This window comes from Macrobrachium nipponense, chromosome 42, assembly GCF_015104395.2.
Source record: "Macrobrachium nipponense isolate FS-2020 chromosome 42, ASM1510439v2, whole genome shotgun sequence".
Classification (NCBI taxonomy): Eukaryota; Metazoa; Arthropoda; class Malacostraca; order Decapoda; family Palaemonidae; genus Macrobrachium; species Macrobrachium nipponense.
Genome location: NC_061103.1, coordinates 50,431,894 through 50,440,775, shown reverse-complemented (window position 1 = coordinate 50,440,775; position 8,882 = coordinate 50,431,894). Strand labels below are relative to the sequence as shown.

General features: G+C 44.9%; 1 protein-coding gene across 3 annotated transcripts in view; it reads left to right on the top strand.

Moving 5' to 3' along the window:
* Positions 1–7,536: 7,536 nt before the first annotated feature.
* The window catches only part of LOC135213203 (cell division cycle protein 23 homolog), a 98,555-nt gene continuing 97,209 nt past the window's right edge, over positions 7,537–8,882 (top strand). For 2 of the 3 annotated variants that reach the window (XM_064247177.1, XM_064247176.1), the window contains exon 1: positions 7,537–7,687. The gene's annotated coding sequence lies outside the window, so the exon portion shown is untranslated. The remainder of the gene's footprint in view (positions 7,688–8,882) is intronic. The other variant, XM_064247178.1, reaches the window with a different exon arrangement.

Sequence of the window (8,882 nt, the reverse complement as noted above, 5' to 3'; positions counted from 1 at the left end):
GTTTACATTTTTCTCAGCTGGGATCGCAAAGATATAAAGGTTTGTTTCACTGATTTAGAATTATTCCTGAAATAATCTATTTGTTGAGAAGATATGCCAATAATATATAAGGTAAAAATGGTTTTTAAACATTCAACTTCCCATGGCGATATATACTTAGCTATAGACTCCGTCGTCCCGACAGAAATTAGAATTTCGCGGCACACGCTACAGGTAGGTCAGGTGATCTACCGCCACTGCCGCTGGGTGGCAGAACTAGGAACCATCCCATTTTCTAAGACAGATTTGCTCTGTCGAGGGTAGCCATAACATCGTTGTCGTTACCTCCTGACTTGGATTTCGTTTTTCATCGCCGTTGATCTTCTGGACTGTCTTTTTGGTGACGTATTTGATCCGTGGTTTGGCATACGCTTTTGTGGAACGTTTTTTGGATTTTTGGCTTTGGATTTTGCTCAAAAATGTCTGATTCTAGCTGCGAAGTTAGAAGATGTATGAATGAGGGTTGTTTGGTGAGGCTACCGAAAGTGTCGTTAGATCCTCACAAGGTATGCAAGAAGTGTAGGGGATATGAATGCACGAGAAATAACACGTGTGATGAATGTGTGAATATGGATGAGGAAGGATGGAAGAAACTAGATTCCTACTTAAGGAAACTAGAGAGAGATAGGGTTAGAAAGGCTGTCTCTAGAAGTATGAGTAGATCACGCTCTAACGAGCCAGTTAGTATAACTAACCCCCAAGTAATTGCTTCCTCACATGCAGTATCAGCCTCTCCCGTAGCAGATGTTGCAAGTTCTGCTGCGGAGATTGCAAATCTGAAGACCGCATTAAGAAGGATGGAGCTTGAAATGCAAGCTCTTAAAGGTAAGAATGTGGAAAGTGACATAAGTGTCCCCAGTGTAGTGGAGGGTGCGTCTGATCGGCTCTGTCTCGCTCCCAGACCTAGACCTCTTCCAAGCTCCCAGGCCCAGAGGAGAAGGAATGTCGACAGTCGTACGGAGGTTGCGGAGAATCCCACTGGTCAAGCGTCCCTCGGCAGAATCTGTAGCGTCCCAGACTGCCAAAAGATCGCCATTGGAAAGGTATCCTGAAAGAGTGCTTTTCGTCATCCGATTCGTCTCCTCAAAGAAGTGGATGGACTTCAAGACGAACTGTCGCGTCCGATCAAGAGGAGTTGGAAAGCTCCGACGTTGGACTCGAGTCCGGAACGTTTTCCGGACGATTCTCCCTACTAGAGGAAAAAGAGCCAAAAGGACAATATCTCGATCTCCTACACCTTCCAGAGCGCATTCTCCTATTCATGACAAAGAGAAGGAAGAAACCGCGACGGACATCCTACTTAAAATGCAGGAGCAGATTTCCTCTTTAGTAGGAGTATTGAGAAAAGACCTCCCGAGGAAAAAGGACGATTTTCTTCCGGTTAAGAGATCTCGTCCGAAGGGCGTTCCGGACTCCAGACTTATCTCCTCTACTCCTCGTACGAGTACAGAGAGGAATAAAGAAAGAAGGATGAAAAGAGTGTCCGAGTCGGACAGAACCACCCAGGCGCTCGGCGCCAGAATTGGACTACTCGGACGGGAAAAAGTGTCCTACGCGGACGGCGCCAACCAGACACCATTCGCCAGAAGCGGACAGCCCGGACAGGCAGATATGTCCTATGCGGACAACTATGTTCAAGCGATTCGTGCCTACCGCGGACAGCCGTGGCAAGGCGGACAGCCTGGATAGGACAAAACGTCGTGCGCAGGCAACTCCGTCCGGGCGCCAGGTAGCCAGAAGCGGACAAGACGGACAGGCAGAAGTGTCGTACTGAAATGACACCAGCCAAGCGCCAAGTTCCATATGTGGACAGCTCGGACAGACGACACAGTCCGAGACGGACAGATACGTCCAAGCGCATTGAAAGATTTTCTTCAAAAGAACAATACGGAGAAATCAACCAGGAAGCGTCTCTTTATGATTTGGACCAGGAACGGATTTCTCTGGACAGAGACGAAAGACGTCACACAGGCGGCCGTCGTCCTGTTCACGATATGTCCGTTTCTGGTGAAAAATCTGCCGCAAGCACAGCTGTCTCCTGAGAAGAAATGCAAAATGTCGCACAGCGGCCGTCATTCTTGTCAGGAGGGCTTAGATGATGATGCGGGTTTTTTCTCAGGATCGGCATTCTCCTGACAGGGACACAAGATGTTGCACAGGTGGCCGTCGACCTTGTCGGGAGGGAGTTGATCCTGCGAAGAGTCCTTCACCTTGCGAGAAGAGACGTTCTCCCTCGGCTAATAATGATTCTCCGGTGGAACTTGCATTAGAAGATGTCTCTGACACCGAAGATCAAAAAGCGGCGGGACTATCAGACTACAAAGCGTTGGCTGCGCTTTTACTCCAAGAATTTGGAGATTCATTGAGTCCTGCTGCTCCTCCTTCTCCCTCTCGGTCGCTGTTCACGAGCGCGAAACCGCAAAGTCGTCCTCCTTCTTGAAGATGCGGCCGACAATTTCCATGAAGAAGGCTTTGCAGTCTTTTGGAAATTGGCTTAACTCCAAGAAGGAGGCTGGAAAGACTGTCTTTACCTACCCTCCCTCCAGACTTTCTGGGAGGAGGGGTATCTGGTATGAGACAGGCGAAGCAATGGGACTCGCCCTCCCAGCTACTGCAGAGGCAGATTTCTCAACGCTGGTGGACGCGTCAAGGAGCACTCTCTTTCTTCAGCCAAGACAACTTGGGGATATGTCTGAAATGGACCATCTCCTCAAGGGATTGTTCCATGTCTTGGAAGTTTTCAACTTTCTGGACTGGTCCCTTGGGGTGATGGCCAAGAGGACACAATAAGAACAACTGAGCCCCGATATCCTTAATAGTATTTTGACTTGTATGGATAAAGCAGTGCAAGACGGATCGGGAGAAGTGGCCTCCCTTTTCGGGGCGGGAATACTTAAGAAGAGAACTGTATTCAGTTCTTTTCTTACGAAAGCTGTCTCTCCGGCACAGAGGTCGTCCTTCTGTACGCTCCTCTGTCTAACCAGCTTTTCCCTTCTCAGTTAGTGAAAGATATTTCTCACTCACTTACCGAAAAGGCGACACAGGACCTTCTGGTTCAATCAACCAAAAGGCCGAGGAACAGCTGTTCCTGCCACGAAGGGGGAGACACGGGTCCCGAAGCCGCCCTTTTCGAGGGAGTTCATCTTCGAGATCCTCCTTTAAGAAGAGAGGAGCAGAAAGAAGAGGTAGGGCTTCTGCCTTTAGACCTACCAAGAAAAGCAAATGAAACCTCAGTCCTCCAAACACAGTAGGCGCCAGACTACTGAATTTTGCAGAAGAATGGACGTCGAGAGGGGCGGACAACTGGTCCCTCTCAATTGTGAGGAGAGGATATCTCATCCCCTTCAGGGACAGACCTCCCTTGACGTCTATTCCGAGAGAACTGTCGGCGAAGTACGCGGACCCTGTCAAGAGGAAGATCCTTCTGCAATTAGTAGAACAAATGTTGTTGACAAGGAGGCCTTAGAATTAGTACCGGATCCACACACTCAGGGCTTTTACAATCGACTGTTCCTAGTTCCGAAAGCCTCGGGAGGGTGGAGACCTGTCCTGGATGTGAGCGCACTGAACCGATTCGTAGAGAAACAGAAGTTCTCTATGGAACATCCAAATCGGTGCTAGCGGCTCTGCATCCAGGAGATTGGATGGCCTCCTTGGATCTACAAGACGCTATTTTTCACGTCCCTCTTCATCCGTCATCGAGGAAATATCTACGATTCATGATGCAGGGAAGGGTCTTTTCAATTCAGGGCCATGTGCTTCGCCTGTCTACGGCTCCTCAAGTGTTCACCAACCTGATGAGGAACGTAGCACGGTGGCTTCATCTGGAGGGGGGTGAACATATCCCTCTATCTGGACGACTGGCTAATAAGGGCCAAGTCAAAAGAACAATGTTTGGAGGACGTAGAAACGACGTTGAATCTCGTTCGCTCACTCGGACTGCTCGTGAACCTCGAGAAGTCTCAGATGGTCCCCAGCCAAGACATTGTCTATCTGGGGATTCAGATGGATTCTTGGGGTTTTCAAGCATTTCCATCGCAAGACAGAATTGCTCGAGGCTTGGAGAAAGTATCAAACTTCTTAGGGAAAGAACGAAGCTCAGCGAGGGAATGGTTAAGTCTTCTGGGCACCCTTTCGTCGCTGGAGCAGTTCGTTTCCTAGGGAGGCTCAATCTGAGACCTCTGCAATTTTACCTGCAAGAATGTGGGACAGAAAGAAAGGGGATCTTTCGGATCAGTTTCCCATTCTTCAAGAAATAAAATTAGACCTGAGGTGGTGGTTAACCCCGCTTCAGAAGAACGAAGGCATATCCCTTGCGATTCGGAACCCTCTCCTAGTGTTGTTTTCTGACGCCTCGGAAACGGGATGGGGAGCAACTCTAGGAAAGAAGGAAGTGTCAGGAACCTGGACAGGAGAACAGGTGTCCTGGCATATAAATGTAAAAGAACTTATGGCAGTTCATCTAGCCTTGAAGTACTTCGAGTCGGAGGTCAGAGGCGTGGTAGTCCAGGTAAATTCGGACAATACCACGGCTCTAGCTTACATCCGAAAACAGGGGGGGACTCACTCGCTTACACTATACTAGATAACGAGAGACCTCGATATGGGCAGAGGAACGAGGCACTGTATTGCTGACAAGGTTTGTACAAGGGACAAAAATGTCAGAGCAGACAGACTCAGCAGGAAGAAACAGGTCCTTCCAACAGAGTGGACCCTACACTCCGAAGTCTGCCGAAAGCTCTGGTCTCTCTGGGGAAGCCTCAGATGAGGCCTGTTCGCCACGTTTCTCTCCAGAAGGATAGAAAACTTTTGCTCCATTGTAGAAGATCCAAGAGCAATAGCGATAGATGCTTTCTCATGGACTGTTCGGGCATAGATGCCTACGCTTTTCCCCCGTTCAAGATTCTGGGGGAAGTGTTAAGAAAGTTTCTGTTCCTCGGAGGCGACGAAACTGACTCTAATTGCCCCATATTGGCCCGCTCGAGATTGGTTTACAGAGGTACTGGAATGGACGGTGGACTTCCCCAGATCTCTTCCCATGAGGACAGATCTGCTCAAACACCACCACTTCGAGAGATATCACGGAAACATCCACGCTCTCTCCCTGACTGCCTTTCGACTATCGAAAGACTTGTCAGAGCGAGAGGCTTTTCGCGAAAAGCTGCAAGTGCAATTGCCAGAGCCCGCAGGTCCTCTACTCTGCGGGTCTATCAATCGAAGTGGGAAGTCTTCCGTAGATGGTGTAGGTCGAAGAAGCTGTCCTCTTCCGATACCTCTGTGACCGAAATTGCTGATTTCCTTATCTTCCTTAGAGAGGAATCACGTTTAGCTGTTTCTACCATAAAAGGTTATAGAAGTATGCTCTCGGCTGTATTTAGAAACAGGGGCCTTAACATAGAAGACAATAAGGATCTCCATGATTTGATAAGATCCTTTGGTACTACAAAGTCTAAATCCTTTATCACTCCAAGTTGGAAACCTAGATGTGGTCCTCCAGTTTCTCTCTCGGATACTTTCGAACCACCTGATAAGGCACCCTTTAGAGACCTCTCGGGAAGTGCATTTTCTCTTGACCCCCTCGCGACGGCCAAGAGGGTCAGTGAGATACATGCATTAGACTCTCGGGTAGGTTTTAGAGGAGATTCTGCTGTTGTCTTCTTCCAACCTTTGTTTTTGGCCAAGAATGAGAATCCTTCTAAGCCTTGGCCCAGAAGTTTTGAAATCAAGGGCTGGCTCTCCCCTTGTGGGTAGAGAAACAGAAAGAGGTCTCTCTGTCCGGTCAGAGCACTAAAGTTTTATCTGAAGAGAAAGAGTCACTTCAAGGTTGTAATCAGAGCCTATGGTGCGCGGTAAGGAACCCGAAGAGGCAAATGTCGAAGAACGCATTAGCATTCTTCGTAAGAAATGTGATAACGGAGGCTCACATGAAATGCCAAGAGGAAACATTTTAAGCTGCTTAGGGTTAGAGCACACGAAGTCCGTGCAATTGCAAACTTCCTAGCCTTTAATAGAAATATGTCAATGAAAGACATATTAGCAGCAACATATTGGAGATGCAACTCGGTATTGCCTCCCACTACTTAAAAGACGTCAGAGTCACTTATTGAAAGTGTTTTGTCTTGGACCTTATGTATCAGCGGATACCGTGCTGGGAACAGGGAGCTGGTACTGATCCTTAAATAATATTGTTTTTAACTAAAAGATTGTTTGGTTTTGAGTTTTTTTCTTTTTTTTATGGTCGTTTGAAAGGATGTTTGGGGATGAATAACTCCTTTCAGTCGTTAGTACTAACCCCGGTGGTATTAGGATCAGGTGATCGGGATCGGTGTTATGCTCCTTAATGATGCCATATGCAAGGTGTTTTTGTCATGTAAGTGGATAGGACCCCATTGACAAAGATCCTTAGTTCTGTCGAGTAAGTGGATAAGACCCCATCGACAGACCATCAAGAATTCTTAGCATGAGGTCACTACCTCGCTGAGGCTCTTGTTGGCGATGTAAGCTCCTAGGCAGTAGCCATGAAGTCTTTTGCCGACACAGGTAGGAACCAAGGTTTCTTATATTTTTGTTGTTACCTACACGTATGTTGTTCCCTGTCTATTCAGTAATTAGCTGTCTCTTACCCTCCGCCAAAGGTGCCAATCAGGCTGAGTATATATCTGCCAGGGAAGTTGAATGTATAAAAATGATATTGTCATGATACAATAAAGTTTTATACATACTTACCTGGCAGATATATACTATTGGAAAATGGCCCACCCAGCCTCACCTCAGGAGACAGGTGGAAGAGCAAATTCTGTCTTAGAAAATGGGATGTTCCTAGTTCTGCCACCCAGCGGCAGTGGCGGTAGATCACCTGACCTACCTGTAGCGTGTGCCGCGAAATTCGAAGAATTTCTGTCGGGGAGGACGACGGAGTCTATAGCTAAGTATATATGTTGCCAGGTAAGTATGTATAAAACTTTATTGTATCTGACAATATCATTTTATTACCTTTTGTTACCAGTTTTTTTCATAAAGTGAATCTTCATGCATATCAGTGTTTAGGCTATAGCATCGAGGCCGAGGCTAGCCTACCGATACACATCTTAGAATTCAAGGTTTGATTTTTAGAACTGTAGTAAAAGACGATCCCCAATTTTTAGGGGTGAATTTTAAGATTTAAAGATCGTCTTATAAGCTTAAATATACGGTATTAGCAGGTTTTAGCTATTCCGGGGGTCTGGTACCCATCCCCTGCAAATAAAAGGGTTTACTGTGCTGTATATCCTACTGCAGAGCTAGTGTTTGGTTAAGCTAGCATAGTTTAAGGCTGCTTTGGACTAAATAGACCAATAAGGCACATCTCATGTTTGCTGTGTTGCAAAAATTTGCCCAATTTATTTTCCATTGAAGCCCTTTCATTTGAGCTGTAAAACAAAGTTTTGGTGTAAATTCTTATGTACACTTTAAAACATCCATTTTATACATTTATACTGCTTGTTCAGTGTATCTTTCAATATTCATAATAGTCTATTCTTTTTGTGCTTTCATTCTAAACTTCTATTGCTTCAGTGACAAATGATCAGCACAAAGGAGGTTACTTGAAGGAACTTCATGCAGAACTCTCAAAACTTTACACTCTTCATACGTCAGGGCCCCCATCCAGGTGAGCACCAATTAGTTTTGTCCTTCCTCAGCACCCTATTGCCAAATGAAGATGAGTAAACTCTTCAATTAGGTGCCCACAGTATGGAAGGAAATACCAAACTGTACTATAGTTCAAGCTTTTACTAACTCACATTGCAAGTTTACCTATAGTATTTATTTCAGCATTTTTTAAATGAATCTCATAGCATTTACTTTTGCACCAGTGGTAGTATAGTAAAGAAGTAAGTATATTTAAAAATAAATTTTAAGTGTTTATATTTTATATTTTAAGTATTTTGATAATAGAAATGTGTCGATATAAGACAAACTTATTACCAATGTTTGATTCCTAAGTGACAAGATCTACTGAGTAATGTAAATGCAAGGTTTCCTAGCCATTTTCTTGGGTCAATGCTGCACTCCTTACCATTAAGATGACCCCTTCATTTTAGCTGATCAGTTTGTGCTTCATTCTCCTTTTTGTCGAGTGAGCAAGTTGTGGTTACCTGAAGTATTATATACTATACTATTTCACATTCCTCCGCACAGATCTTATCATTAACCCTTTAATGCCGATTGGACGTATTTTACGTCGAGATAAATTGTCTGTCGGGTGCCGATTGGACGTATTTTATGTCGACATAGTAAAGTTTTTTTAAAAATTCGCGGAAAAATACTTATAGGCCTACTAGCCGAAAACTTTTGAATCACGCGCCTTGGGGGATGCTGGGAGTTCACGGATGAAGGTGTTGTTTTGTTTACAATCATTACGCAGCGCCGCAAGCGCGAATTTCTTTCTTATCGCACTAAAAGTATCAGTGACACATCTCAGAAATTATTTCGTCACTTTAACATAATTTTTGCACCATTTTAAATTAGCCGTTACATGGAAAACTTTTGATACATGAAAATGTGCGCAGTTTCATGTAGAATACAACAAAAAAATACTCATGATTGTAGCTTATCAATTTTGAAATATTTTAATATAAATAACGATAAGTGCCAAAATTTCAACCTTTTTTGGGTCAACTTTGACTACCGAAAATGGTCGAAAAAAACGCAATTGTAAGCTAAAACTTATATTTTAGTAATATTCAATCATTTACCTTCATTTTGCAACAATTGGAAGTCTAGCACATTTCGACTTTATGGTGAATTATGAAAAAACAAAAAATTTTCCTTACGTCCCCCCCGCGCGGTAACTCTTCCGAAAA